The 13,892-nt window shown below is 45.2% G+C and overlaps 1 protein-coding gene across 1 annotated transcript in view; it reads left to right on the plus strand.

Annotated features, from left to right (window-relative positions):
* The window catches only part of LOC138642404 (NFX1-type zinc finger-containing protein 1-like), a 418,979-nt gene that overhangs the window by 264,164 nt on the left and 140,923 nt on the right, over positions 1 to 13,892 (plus strand). The window lies entirely within an intron of this gene.

Raw genomic sequence — 13,892 nt, forward strand, 5'->3', positions numbered from 1 at the left:
AATCGTCATGATGTCTTGCAAAAAAGAAGCCGCCATACAGCACCATCAGCCAAACAATAAAAAAGTTATAGCTCTCAGAATAAAGCGATGCAAAATAATTATTTTTTCTATAAAATAGTTTTTATTGTGTAATAGTGCCAAAGCATATTAAAATACAATATAAATGTGGTATCTCTGTAATCCTACTGACCCGAAGAATAAAGCTGCCTTATCAATTTTACCACACATGGAACAGCAGGAAAAAAAATCCTTGAAGCTTATTCATTCAGTCTCCCAAAAAATTGGAATAGAAAGCGATTAAAAAAAAATGTCATGTGCTGAAAATTGTACCATTAAAAGCCTCCGATGTGTCCCGCAACAAATAAGCCATTACATGACTTGTCGGCAGGAATATGGAAAAGTTATAGTTCTCAAAATATGGCGATGAAAAAACTTTTTTTTGCAAAAGAACGCGTCTTTTATTGTCTGACAGCAACCAAACATAAAAAACTATATAAATCTTGTATCGTACAGTAGTCACACCACCCCAAAGAATAAAGTTGTCTAATCACTTATACCACACAAAGAACGGTATAAAAAAATAAGTAAAACCAATTCTTCACCTGCTGTTGATCTGTTCATTCTGCCTCACAAATATCGTAGTAAGGCTCGGCTTACATTTATCCTGTGCTCTGTACTGAGCACTTACACCGGAGTTTCCTTGTAAATCTCTGAAATATGTGGTTCAGACAGAACTTCCGGTGGAAGATTCCCTATAGTGAGGCAGATGGAGGCACTGTGGATAATGTCTGGCCTGTGATTCGGCAGTGTCCATCTTTTCAGGCGTTTATAAAAGCATGGTCTGCCAGTTTGTGCACTTTTGAAAAGAAAGACACCACTATACAGAGGCCAAATGGAGTTCAGAGTAACTCTTTTGCTTTATTATGGTCTGTGCACACATTGCAGATTTTTGTGCAGATTTCTTCCTTTTTTTACCCCTGCAGATTTCTATTATGGAATGGGTACAGAAACGCAGCAGATCTGCACAAAGAATTGACATGGTCCTTTTTTGAATCTGCTCCGTTTTCCATGCAGATTTTTCCGCACCATTAGCACAGCATTTTCTTTTGCCATTGATTTACATTGTACTGTAAATCACTTGCAGATCTGCAGTGTTTCTGTGTGGAAAAAAAAACCTGCAGATCTGCAGGAAATCTGCAACGTGTGCACATACCCTTATGGTGAATGTTTCCCTTGGGGGTTTCATCTGAGTTACATCACTTGGAGATTCAAATGGAAACCCCGATTTAAGTGCTCAGCGTAGAGTGATGGATAAATGTGATTCCAAATGTTATGTAAAATGTTCCCAACAAAAGCTTCAAATCAATCCACAAAAAAGCAAATCCCCATTCAGGTCCATCATCTCTCAATGGAAATATAGGGGATTTTCATGTTACTGGATGTACAAAGGCTCTGGAAAAGCAAAATGGCTCATCACCTCCCAAAACAAATCCAGCAATTTGAGCCCCATAGTGTACCTTAGACACATTTAGCATCCACAAGTTTGGCATTTTTGGAGTGATAAGAGCCCGCCTAATTTATGGGTGCATGTCTCCAGAAGCATGAGCTGGACCAATGGGTTGGTCACTCCAATGTTCTGGTCACTACAATGGCAGTTTGCAATTTTCACTCAGCAATACCCAATACTGCTTGTTTATGGAAAACACCCATGGAGTCAAAATTGTCACTAGACTTGTGGATAAGTTCCCCAAGGGATATAATTTCCAAAATGGGGTCACTTGAAGGGCAATTCTGCTCTTCTAGCACTTAGGGACTCTGTATATGGAGTCTGCAAACTATTCTTTGAAAATCTGCGCTCCAGGAGGCAAATAGCGCTGCATCCCTCCCTGTCTCACCGTGTAGCTAAGCAGTACTATACAGCCACATTTGGAGTATTTCCACATTCTGCAGAAATTGTGGGACAAATTTTGGTGCCGTTTTTACCCATTCCCCTGTGAGAAAATGTAAAATCTGGGGTTAAAACAAAATTTTGGTGGTAAAATATTTTTTTTTTTCACAGCCCAATGGCATAGAATTCTGTGACCCACCTGTGGGGTCATTATGATCACTGCACCCCTAGATGAATTCATTGAGAGGTGTAGTTTGTAAAATGTGGTCTCTTATGGGGGTTTCTGCTGTACTGATATCTTAAGGGCCAAGCCAATGTTCCATGGAACCCTCAAACCAGTCCAGCAATAACTAAACTCCAATATGTTGTTTCTGCACTTCTGATCTGTGCACTGTGCTTCAAAAGTAGTTTTTTTTGCCACATATGGGTTATCAGCACAACAAATTTTCGGGTCCATTTTCTCTTGCTATCCTTGTGAAAATGAAAACATTTGGGGCTAAAACAACATTTTTGTGTGACAAATATTTTTTTTATTTCCACAGATCAGCATTGTAAAATTCTGTGGGTTCCAGGTGCTTACGACACATCTAGATTGTTTGAGGGGTCTAGTTTCCAAAATGTGGTCACTTGTTGGGGTTTTTGTTTAGGCACATTAGGGGCTCTCCAAACATGACATGACAATGGCAGACCATTCCATCAAAGTTTGTATTCCAAAATGTCACTCCTTCTTTTCTGTAATAATAAACTTGGCACTCAACTCATGAGAATCCGGTGAAGAATATTTTTTAATGCAGTCCAAAAGTAAAGGTACAACGTTTTGGTCGTAAATGGACCTTCGTCAGCATACTGCAGTATACATAATTGAAATAAAACATAATAATACATCCATGTTGATGAAGGAACAAAATAACATAATAAGTAACATAACTCTTGACAAGGAAGATATATCATTGTACATCGTGAATGTGAGGAGCGAGCAAGGAAAAAGGGGGAAGGGAACAAGGACATCTACCTGACTGCTTAAGGTATATCAGAATTGGTCACAATGTAAGTGGAGGCCTAGCAGGGAGGGAAAAACATCCTAAAGGGCAAAAAATTCCAGAAAAAATGGGGGTTCTAATCAAGAAGCTCAAGGACTAAAAATTATGGTAAAAGAAAAAGAAAAAATGCATAAATAAAGATCATAGTGCACACCCTACACTGGCATCTTTATGTCCAAACTGGAAGCGAAAAAGAAGGGATCCAATGCCTGCTGAACAAGTAACGATATGTTGCACTAAGGAGAGATGGATTGAATATCATGATATAGGCTAATAAAATGTAACCTAAAATGCCTATTATAACGAAGGTCCATTTGTGACCGAAACATTGTACGTTTACTTTTTGACTGCATTAAAAAATATTCTTCACCGGATTCTCATGAGTTGAGTGCCAAGTTTATTATTATTGATTATCTGGTTTGGGACCCTACTTGAGCACCATCACAGCTGTGCCATGATATATACTTCTTATACTCCTTCCCCACATATGGAATATCTGCATACTGAGGAGAATTGCACTGCAAATTTTGGGGTTGATTTTCTCCTGTTACCTTGTGAAAGTAAAACATTTGTGACTAAAAGAAAATTTTTGTTGAAAACGTGTTTTGTTTCTTTTTCATGGCTTTACAATATAAACTTAAGTGAAGCACCTGGGGTTCCAGGTGCTCAACACACATCTAGATAAGTTTGCTGAGGGGTCTAGTTTCCAAAATGGTATCACTTTTGTTTTTTTCCACTGATTAGGCACACCAGGGGCTGTAAAAATGCATTCTGCCCTCAGTGTGTCCAGCATTCTGCCCCAGTGTGTCCAGCATTCTGCCCCAGTGTGTCCAGCATTCTGCCCCCAGTGCTCCAGCATTCTGCCCCAGTGTGTCCAGTGTTCTGCCCTCAGTGTGTCCAGCATCCTGCCCCCAGTGCTCCAGCATTCTGCCATCAGTGTGTCCAGCATTCTGCCCCAGTGTGTCCAGAATTCTGCCCCCAGTGCTTCAGCATTCTGCCCCAGTGTGTCCAGCATTCTGCCCCAGTGCTCCAGCATTCTGCCCCAGTGTGTCCAGCATTCTGCCCCAGTGTGTCCACCATTCTGCCCCCAGGGCTCCAGCATTCTACCCCCAGTGTGTGCAGCATTCTGCCCCCAGTGTATCCAGCATTCTGCCCCAGTGTGTCCAGCATTCTGCCCCAGTGCTCCAGCATTCTACCCCCAGTGTGTGCAGCATTCTGCCCCAAGTGCGTCCAGCATTCGCCTCAGTGTGTCCAGCATTCTGCCCCCAGTGCTCCAGCATTCTGCCCTCAGTGTGTCCAGCATTCTGCCCCAAGTGCGTCCAGCATTCGGCACGCAGTGTGTCCAGCATTCTGCCCCCAGTGCTCCAGCATTCAGCCCTCAGTGTGTCCAGCATTCTGCCCCCAGTGCTCCAGCATTCTGCCCCAGTGTGTCCAGCATTCTGCCCCCAAGTGCTCCAGCATTCTGCCCCAGTGTGTCCAGTGTTCTGCCCTCAGTGTGTCCAGCATTCTGCCCCCAGTTCTCCAGCGTTCTGCCATCAGTGTGTCCAGCATTCTGCCCAAGTGTGTCCAGAATTCTGCCCCCAGTGCTTCAGCATTCTGCCCCAGTGTGTCCAGCATTCTGCCCCAGTGTGTCCAGCATTCTGCCCCCAGTGCTCCAGCATTCTGCCCCAGTGTGTCCAGCATTCTGCCCCCAGTGCTCCAGCATTCTACCCCCAGTGTATGGAGCATTCTGCCCCCAGTGCTCCTGCATTCTACCCCCAGTCCTCCAGCATTCTACCCCCAGTGTCTCCAGCATTCTGCCCCAGGGCCCCCTGATCGCCGCTCTCAATAATAATAAAAAAGAAAGTTCTTCTTACCTGACCACGCTCCTGCGGCGAAGGCGAAGCTTCCTCCCTCCACTCAGCTGAAACGCGCACTTGCTGGCAACTGACACTGACGTCAGACGCCGGCAACGTGTGCGCTGCGGCTGACGACAGGTGCCAGCCTCCAATTGGCTGGCGGCTGTTAACTATTGACGTGCGAGCCCCCAGTGCTCCAGCATTCTTCCTCAGTGTGTCCAGAATTCTGCCCCCAGTGTGTCCAGCATTCTGCCCCCAGTGTGTCCAGCATATTGCCCCAGTGTGTCCAGCATTCTGCCCCCGTGTGTCCAGCATTCTGCCCCCAGTGCGTACAGCATTCTGCACCCAGTGTGTGCAGCATTCTGCCCCCAGTGCTCCAGCTACTGTATGTGCCCCAGTGTGTCCACCATTCTGCCCCCAGTGCTCCAGCATTCTACCCCAGTGGTCCAGCATTCTGCCCCCAGTGCTCCAGCATTCTACCCCCAGTGCATCCAGCATTCTACCCCCAGTGTGTCTAGCATTCTACCCCCAGTGCTCCAGCATTCTGCCCCCAGTGCTCCAGCATTCTACCCCTAGTGTGTCCAGCATTCTGCCCCGGGCCCCGCGGATCGCCGCTCTCAATAATAATATTTTTTTTAAAAGTTCTTACCTGACCGCGCTCCTGCGGCGAAGGCGAAGCTCCCTCCCTCCACTCAGCTGAAACGCGCACTTGCCGGCAACTGACACTAACGTCAGACGCCGGCAAGGTGCGCGCTGCGGCTGACGTCAGCTGCCAGCCTCCAATTGGCTGGCGGCTGTTAACTATTGATGTGCGTGCGTGAGCCCACACCCCAATAGTGTTGCCGCAGCCCCGCTAAGGGCCCGGTTTAGCTTGCCGGTAGGGGCCCGGTGAGCAGATGAGACGGGGCCCGTTGCGGGCCCCCTCTGCCCCCCGGGCCCCATACACCAGTCAGAGCAGTAATGCCCTGATGGCGGCCCTGAGTGTGGCAATGCAAATACTCAACAGCTGTTCATTTCAAATAGTTCTGATATAGCCCGGATAGTCCTACTAACTAGAGAACAAAAGGAGCAAAATTCAGGTAAACTTGGCCCAAACGTGAGTGTTGTTAAACATTTTGGCCATTCATGAAGCAGAGCTTAAGTTTCCCAATTTTGCCTTCAAAAATGTTGGTAATTATAGCTTATGCAGTATGGAGGAACAGAGGGCTCAGGATGCTCTTTCTAGAGATCATTGAGGTTCCTGGCTGACTCCATGCACAGAACTCTGATACCAACTTCATGCACAGTACTATGCAGATGACAGATAAATGAATATATCCATGAATATTGGATAAAGTGTAAGGAGATGGGCATGTTGTCCACGTTTCCCCTGGAAGAAACAAGTTTAAGGTTAAGTGGTGTAATGTGAAATATGATGTATAATGTGAATTGTTATGCATGTTAAACTTAATAATTAATTAATATTGATAGTGTGTACAATTTGACAGTAGTGATAGTGAGAGTTAATGTTTGGCACTAGCACAGAGTGAGAGGCGCCAAGCTGAAGGAAAAGTGACAATTTCCTGTTAGAAACACAGATAATGCCTGGAGTGCATAGAAAGAGTACCTAAGGTCCATTGTGAGCAGTGCAACATTCTGGGGTGTCCTTAAAGTGAAAGGAGACTGAAGGAAAGAGATAGCGAGATCTCAAGCAGAAGTCACTGAGATAAATTGGTTCATCGGAGATGGGTCCTAGGAGAGGACACCTAGCCGAAAAGCGCCCAGTTTATAACTCTTGGAGGTAATGGACATGAATAGGACTGAGTATGTACGTGAGATGAGTATAAAGTTCCGGGCAGTAATTCTAGAGCGTCAGCATCAGAAGAGATAAGTACCAGCCATACTGGCACTCTTGGGGGAAAGAGGCATGGAACCGTGGGGAGAACAACTGAATCTATCTAACCAGGACTATAGAATTGAGCTGGATTGTGGTGAAGTAGTGAGAAACAATGAAGACAGAGGACAAAAAGAGAGAGAGAGTAAGAGAATAAAGAGGAAAAGAGAATAAAAGAGAAAAAAAAGGATAATGTGTGGAAAATGCTTTGAGTTGTAAAGAAAATGTACATAAGACTGTGTGCCCACCATTCTCGTGTATATATTCCCTACCAAGTTCCTGTTCAATAAAAAGTTTATTTTATTTTTTTTTAATCAGATATTTTTTTATTAAAGTTTTCAGAACATAACAGAATTTTCTCCAAAATACCCCACAATCTTTTCCCCCTACCCAACCCTGGTCCAAAGATAAAATATATCAAAAGAAAAATACAGACATAGATGAGGCACATATCCCAAGGCACCAGTCATGGAGTACAACTAAATCACTTTCAGGGTGATATAAACATGGTATCACGAGAATAAACTTACAGACGGTAAGCCCGGAACATTCAAGCTTCCTGCCCAAATTTTCTCAAACACTGCCGGTCTACCCCATTGAAGATAAATGGCCTTCTCTCTGCATAGTATGAGGTTTAGCTTATTTACATATTCTTTCCTCGTGGGAACTTTATCTGAGATTATCTGAGATCCTATTAATTTTCTAGCAGTAAAAAGCATTCTGGCAATAGCTATTTGTGAATAATCATCTCCTCCCGCCTCCTCAACATATCCAAGCACATAGACAATAGGATCTCTGGGAATATCCTGCTCTGTGGCCATATATATTAAGTTGAGAACCATAATCCAGAATATTTGTATACAGGGACACGTCCAGAACATATGTAGGATATCTGCATTATTGAGCGTACACTCGGGACATTTTGAATTTGGCCTTAGACCCAAATCAAACAGCCAATTAGGAGTCCTATAAACCCTATAAAGGATATATCGTTGAGGCAGACTGTTAGGCTCACTGAGGGACAAATTAGGGATCATTTGCATTATTGACTCCCATTGATCTACCGAAATCCCCCCCACTTGTTGTTCCCATTTCGCTAATGCCGTCATCGGGTGACCTAATAGCACCCTTGAGAGGAGCTCCCTGTACACAAATGAAATTAGTCCTCTTGTAGATGCCTGTAAACCGAGTCTATTAATAACAGTATTATGATGTATAATATTAGGGTGTATATGAGTCTGCATTATATAATCGTGTCTTACTTGTAAATACTGATAAAATATAGAATGCTGAAGTGAGAACTCTTTTCGTAAGTCCTCAAATGATTTAAAGACACCCCCATCTATCAGCTGTGAGAGCCACCAGATACCCACTCATCGCCACTGCGCAAACCCCTCCAATGTCCTCAATTGCGGCAGATATGGATTATCCCATATAGGGGTATACCTAGTGAACCCAGTAATTCCTCTTAAACTTTTAATTTTGCCCCACACTTTGACCATAAGCATTACCGTTGGAAATTTAGACACCCACGGTTTAAATTTATTCGCCTCTATAACTTAGAGAATAGGGGACCCCGACCCCCCAGAAACTGAAGAATCCCTCGTCCTCCCCCTATTTCCACAGATGTGTCCTCCATTCTACTTGCCAGATGCTGACACTGGGAAGATAAAAAAATATAGCAAAGGGTTAGGCAATGCCAACCCTCCCTCCTCCTTACTCCTTTGTAAGTGCTCTAACTTAATTCTCGCACCCTTTTTCAACCATATAAGTTCCCTAAACAGTGCATTAATTTTAAAGAACCTATTTTGGGGAAGCCAAATTGGGGAGTTATGAAGAACATACAAAAGCTCAGGCATAATCACCATTTTCAACAGGTTCACTCTCCCAACTATTGACAAATGTAACTTAGTCCAGGCCTTAATCTTCTGTTTAATCCTAGCCACAAGCGGGGAAAGATTTAAGCGTTCATAATCTAATATTTTGTTTGATACATTGATACCCAGGTATTTAAAACATGACACTACTGGCACCTGTGGAGCTCTAACCACAGTTGGGTATAATGGTAAAATAGCAGACTTTTCCCAATTTATGGCCAAACCCGATATAGCTCCAAACGCAGCAAAAAGTGACATTACTCCATTGAGCGATTCGTCAGAGTCAGCCAAAAACAGGAGAATGTCATCGGTGTAGAGAGCCACTTTCCCCTCTAATGTCCCGTATCTAAACCCCTCAATTTCTGGGTTAAGTCTTATCCTCGAAGCCAAAGGCTCCACCGCCAGGGCGAAAAGCAGTGGAGACAGAGGGCAACCCTGCCTCGTACCCCTATACAGATTGAAGGGTTCAGATAACAGTCCATTCGCTCGTATTCTTGCCGACGGTTCTGAGTGCAAGAGCTTAATCCAACCAATAAAGCCTGGACCAAAACCCATGCACTGAAGCGTATTGTGACGCCCAGGAGACCGGGGTACCTAGCACCGGACCAATGGAGTCTGTCTCTTGAGGGGGATGTCACGGGTGGCTTGACCCGGTGCTGTGGCCTCAGGCAATGCACAGTGTAAGGGATATCGTGAGGGAACAGGCACTTACTTGATCAGCAGCAGGTTCTCCCAGCGGTGATGATCCCGATCCTGGATATTGGCTATTGTCCAAATGAAAGACTGAGGCACTGAAACGTTTAACCAGTTTACTTCAATATAAAAGGATTTCCAACATGTCCTGTCACCGGAGTCTGTATGGGAACTCTGAGTTACTTTGACCCTGCCGGGGTCTTCGCCTCTTATTGTACGCAATTTCTGTGTGGCCCTGCTGCTGTATGTGAACTGGCTGCCGGTCCAATCTGTCCCCTCCGGGTCCTGGTTCGACGGGCAACCCGAGTCCTTTTATCGGCTTACCCCCTCCAGGAGTACCGCTGAACTCTGTGTCTGTTGCTGCGTCCGGCCCTAGTGAAGCTGATTTCACCTCACGTTTTTCCGGTTGCTGTATTATAAATAATGAATACAGCCACGGATCCGGTATCCGTCTTTGCGCCTGTTCTGGGTAGTGATTAATGCTACCCGGTTCTCACAATGTCCTTTTTCTCTATCCCTCTTCTCCTCAGGCCGGTGATTTAGGCCTGGTAACAGTCACAGGGCTGTTAGAGATTCAACTGTATAACCTCTCACTTTCAGCTCCTTGGCCCAACTGCCAGTTTTTCTCTCAGACCAGAATGGATCAAGGGGAGTCTCTGGAGCTCCCCCTTCTGGACGGAGGTGGTAGTGCAGTTTGCTATCTTATTACTTGTATTTAGTGTCAGTAACTATTTTTGTGGCAAATACCCCTAGGGGTGCCACATTCCCCCTTAGTTAAGAACAGTACTCCGGGACTGTGGGACGATAACATTTTGAAATAACAATTAATATGTACAGAGTCTTAAAAATGAAAAGTTACAAAAACCACTCAAGGAAACAAAAATAGAGTTCTGTAAAGTCACTTCAAATAGCGTCCATTAATACAGTTCTATCCTTGAAGGTACTAGGAAAGGCACTGCACTTTGTGTCCAGGAATTTAGTTCCATTTTTCCAACGGAGTTACCAATATAAAGTCTAAAGAAAGTTCAAAAAGAGCAAAAAGCAAAGTTCAAAAAGCAGTCTTTCCGGAGCTTTGATTTAGTGCCTCCGGGTTGATAACAAGTTCAAGAATATTCAAGAAGTTCATACAGACAAGTCTCTGTAGGCACTGGGCTTAAACGTTGCAGAATGATAACAATGACTATACTACATTTTCTGTTTAACTATATACAGCATAACATATATACAATTCACATTATGAGCTTTATAGTTGGTAATCTGCATACCTGGCCGGTAATTGACCCTGGGTACTACGCTGTGATCTACGTAATAGCGGTGTCTCTTCATGTGGTGTACTACTGTCTACTGCGGATGTAGTATCTGCCTGCTCTGCTAAAGATAATTCCACGACTATGGAGTTGGCAAGTCCACCGTGAATGGGATTACTCTGACCAGGAATCTGTTCTTCCTGGCCTGGAACCTCCTGTAGTACGGGGTCAGCCTCTTCCTGTCTTGGGACTTCTCGTATTGGGTTCGGTGTTGGGTAAAAGGCCACCATGGGAACCACTACTGCACCATGGTATGTTAGTAGGGTTTTGGGAAAGTCTCCTATACAGGTGTGATACATTTCCTCTTCTTTTTCCTTTACTGGTTGAACCTGTATGGGTTGAATAACTTCTGGTTCTGGCTGGACAACTTCTGGCTCTTTCAATACTTCCGGACATAATTTAAGATTGTCTCTTGACACCAGTACAGATGTTAAGCCTCCGTTTTTGCTAATGAGACACATTTTGGGATTATCCATTCTTGTTGGTAAAACTGTGTAGGGTACGGCTTCCCACTGATTGTCTAGTTTATTGGTTCGACGATTTCTCTTGAGCACTTGGTCACCCGGTCTTAATGGGGTCGCTAGAGCATTCTGGTTGAAAGTTCGCTCTTGTCTTTCAGCTGTATTAGCGTCGCCGGGTGCTGCAGCGTCTCCGTGCTGCGACATACTGTGCCCCCTTAGTTAATCCGGACCCTTCCGGTCCTCCGCTTCCGTCGGGATAGTGTAGATTCGTTCTGCTGCGCAGCAGGATTGGTTTTCCCCTTGCTCTGACGTCAGAGCGCTCAGCTTGGTGCCGCCCACAATGACACGCCCCCTGCTGCTCCCACCCGCCGCACGCTCTGTAATGGCGGATTCTGAAGTTTTTCAGTTAGACTGGGGCTCAGGTGATGGCGTAGCTCAATTAACAGTCTCGTGCCTAACGGTTATGAGGTGATTACCTCAGGGGATGGCGGCCATCTTTACTCCATTATAACCAATGGGGAAAAGTCACTTTCAATAGTTTTCAATGGGGAATGGATTTTTCTTTAATAAAGTCAATTTTCAAGATTTTTCATCCAAGTTTTCACAGTTTTGGACTCCAATCACGGCACACAATACCCGGTATACGGGCTGGCTAGATCCTGTTCGTGACGCCAATTGTGACGCCCAGGAGACCGGGGTACCCAGCACCGGACCAATGGAGTCTGTCTCTTGAGGGGGATGTCACGGGTGGCTTGACCCGGTGCTGTGGCCTCAGGCAATGCACAGTGTAAGGGGTATCGTGAGGGAACAGGCACTTACTTGATCAGCAGCAGGTTCTCCCAGCGGTGATGATCCCGATCCTGGATATTGGCTATTGTCCAAATGAAAGACTGAGGCACTGAAACGTTTAACCAGTTTACTTCAATATAAAAGGATTTCCAACATGTCCTGTCACCGGAGTCTGTATGGGAACTCTGAGTTACTTTGACCCTGCCGGGGTCTTCGCCTCTTATTGTACGCAATTTCTGTGTGGCCCTGCTGCTGTATGTGAACTGGCTGCCGGCCCAATCTGTCCCCTCCGGGTCCTGGTTCGACGGGCAACCCGAGTCCTTTTATCGGCTTACCCCCTCCAGGAGTACCGCTGAACTCTGTGTCTGTTGCTGCGTCCGGCCCTAGTGAAGCTGATTTCACCTCACGTTTTTCCGGTTGCTGTATTATATATAATGAATACAGCCACGGATCCGGTATCCGTCTTTGCGCCTGTTCTGGGTAGTGATTAATGCTACCCGGTTCTCACAATGTCCTTTTTCTCTATCCCTCTTCTCCTCAGGCCGGTGATTTAGGCCTGGTAACAGTCACAGGGCTGTTAGAGATTCAACTGTATAACCTCTCACTTTCAGCTCCTTGGCCCAACTGCCAGTTTTTCTCTCAGACCAGAATGGATCAAGGGGAGTCTCTGGAGCTCCCCCTTCTGGACGGAGGTGGTAGTGCAGTTTGCTATCTTATTACTTGTATTTAGTGTCAGTAACTATTTTTGTGGCAAATACCCCTAGGGGTGCCACAGTATCAAACAGGTATTTCCATTCCACGCTGTCAAATGCCTTAGTGGCATCAAGGGACAGAACTGCCCTCCTCCCCACATTGTCCGCCCCCACTTGCATATTGCAATATAGTCTTCTAACATTAAGGGCCGCTGACTTATGAGGCATGAATCCCGTCTGATCCGAGTGTATTAGAGATTCCACGACTTTTGAAAGACGAATGGCCAACACCTTTGCTAATAGCTTAACATCTACTGTCAGAAGTAAAATTGGTCTATACGAGGCCGGGAGGGTAGGATCCTTATCTTTTTTTGGTAAGACAGTAATAATATCTTCCCGCATAAAAGGCGGAAGGACCCCAAGCCCGAGGCTATCGTTAATTGTAGTCAATAATATTGGGAGTAGAACCGACTTATTTTTTTTATAGACCTCCACTGGTATGCCATCCACCCCCGGTGATTTGTTATTAGATATAGTGTTCAGAGCCTCTTCAAGCTCATCTAAACCCAAAGGTTCATCTAATAAAGCTCTATTCGCATCAGAAAGTCGCAGGAGCCTGGCGGCTTCTAGAAAGTCCATAAGCTCTTCCGTGGAAGCCCCAAAATGAGAGGAATACAAGTTAGTGTAAAAGGCCCTCAAAATCCTTAGAATTCATGGTGAATCCGTGATAAGTGTCCCATCCCCACCACTGAGCCCAGGTATGAACGAGGACCCTTTCTGTGCTGACGTTATAACCGAGAGTGGGTGCCCCACACTCTCTGCACTTTCAAAGAATTGGGTCGATTGGAACATACGTTTCTGCGCGGCCAGCTGTAGAGTCATTTTGGTCACTCGTGACTGAGCATCCTTAAGTCTCCTCTGTGTGTTAGGCGTGACCTGCATTGAGAAAGCCCACTCTGCATCTTCCAACTCCTGAAGTACAAGTTTAGATTTTTGTCTTGAACTAGACTTAATCTTTGAAATCTCGCGAATAAACATACCATGCTAGCATGCCTTCAGAGTCTCTCACACCACCAGACTAGAGGCTGAGTTCTCATTAAACCGAAGGAATTCCTGTAATTCAGAGGTGAACATATCAGTCTTATCCACTAGCTGCAACCAAAACGGATTTAAGCGCCATAGAGGCCTACCCCGTGACACCACTTCATCCCCCTTGATCACAATGGACAGGGGTGAATGGTCCGACACTGTCCTCGGCAAATATTCAACATTTTCCCCAGCATGAGACCATCCTCCAAGGCCAGATTGACACGAGATAGGAAAGTAAAAGTAGGGGAAAAACATGAATACTGATACACCTCGGGATTCCTGCATTTCCATAGATCGTTTAAAGCTAGTTCTCGCAGGAGCGCCCCAAATGGTGTGCAATTACCT

The sequence above is a fragment of the Ranitomeya imitator genome, chromosome 6 (genome assembly GCF_032444005.1).
Source record: "Ranitomeya imitator isolate aRanImi1 chromosome 6, aRanImi1.pri, whole genome shotgun sequence".
In the NCBI taxonomy this organism is placed as follows: domain Eukaryota; kingdom Metazoa; phylum Chordata; class Amphibia; order Anura; family Dendrobatidae; genus Ranitomeya; species Ranitomeya imitator.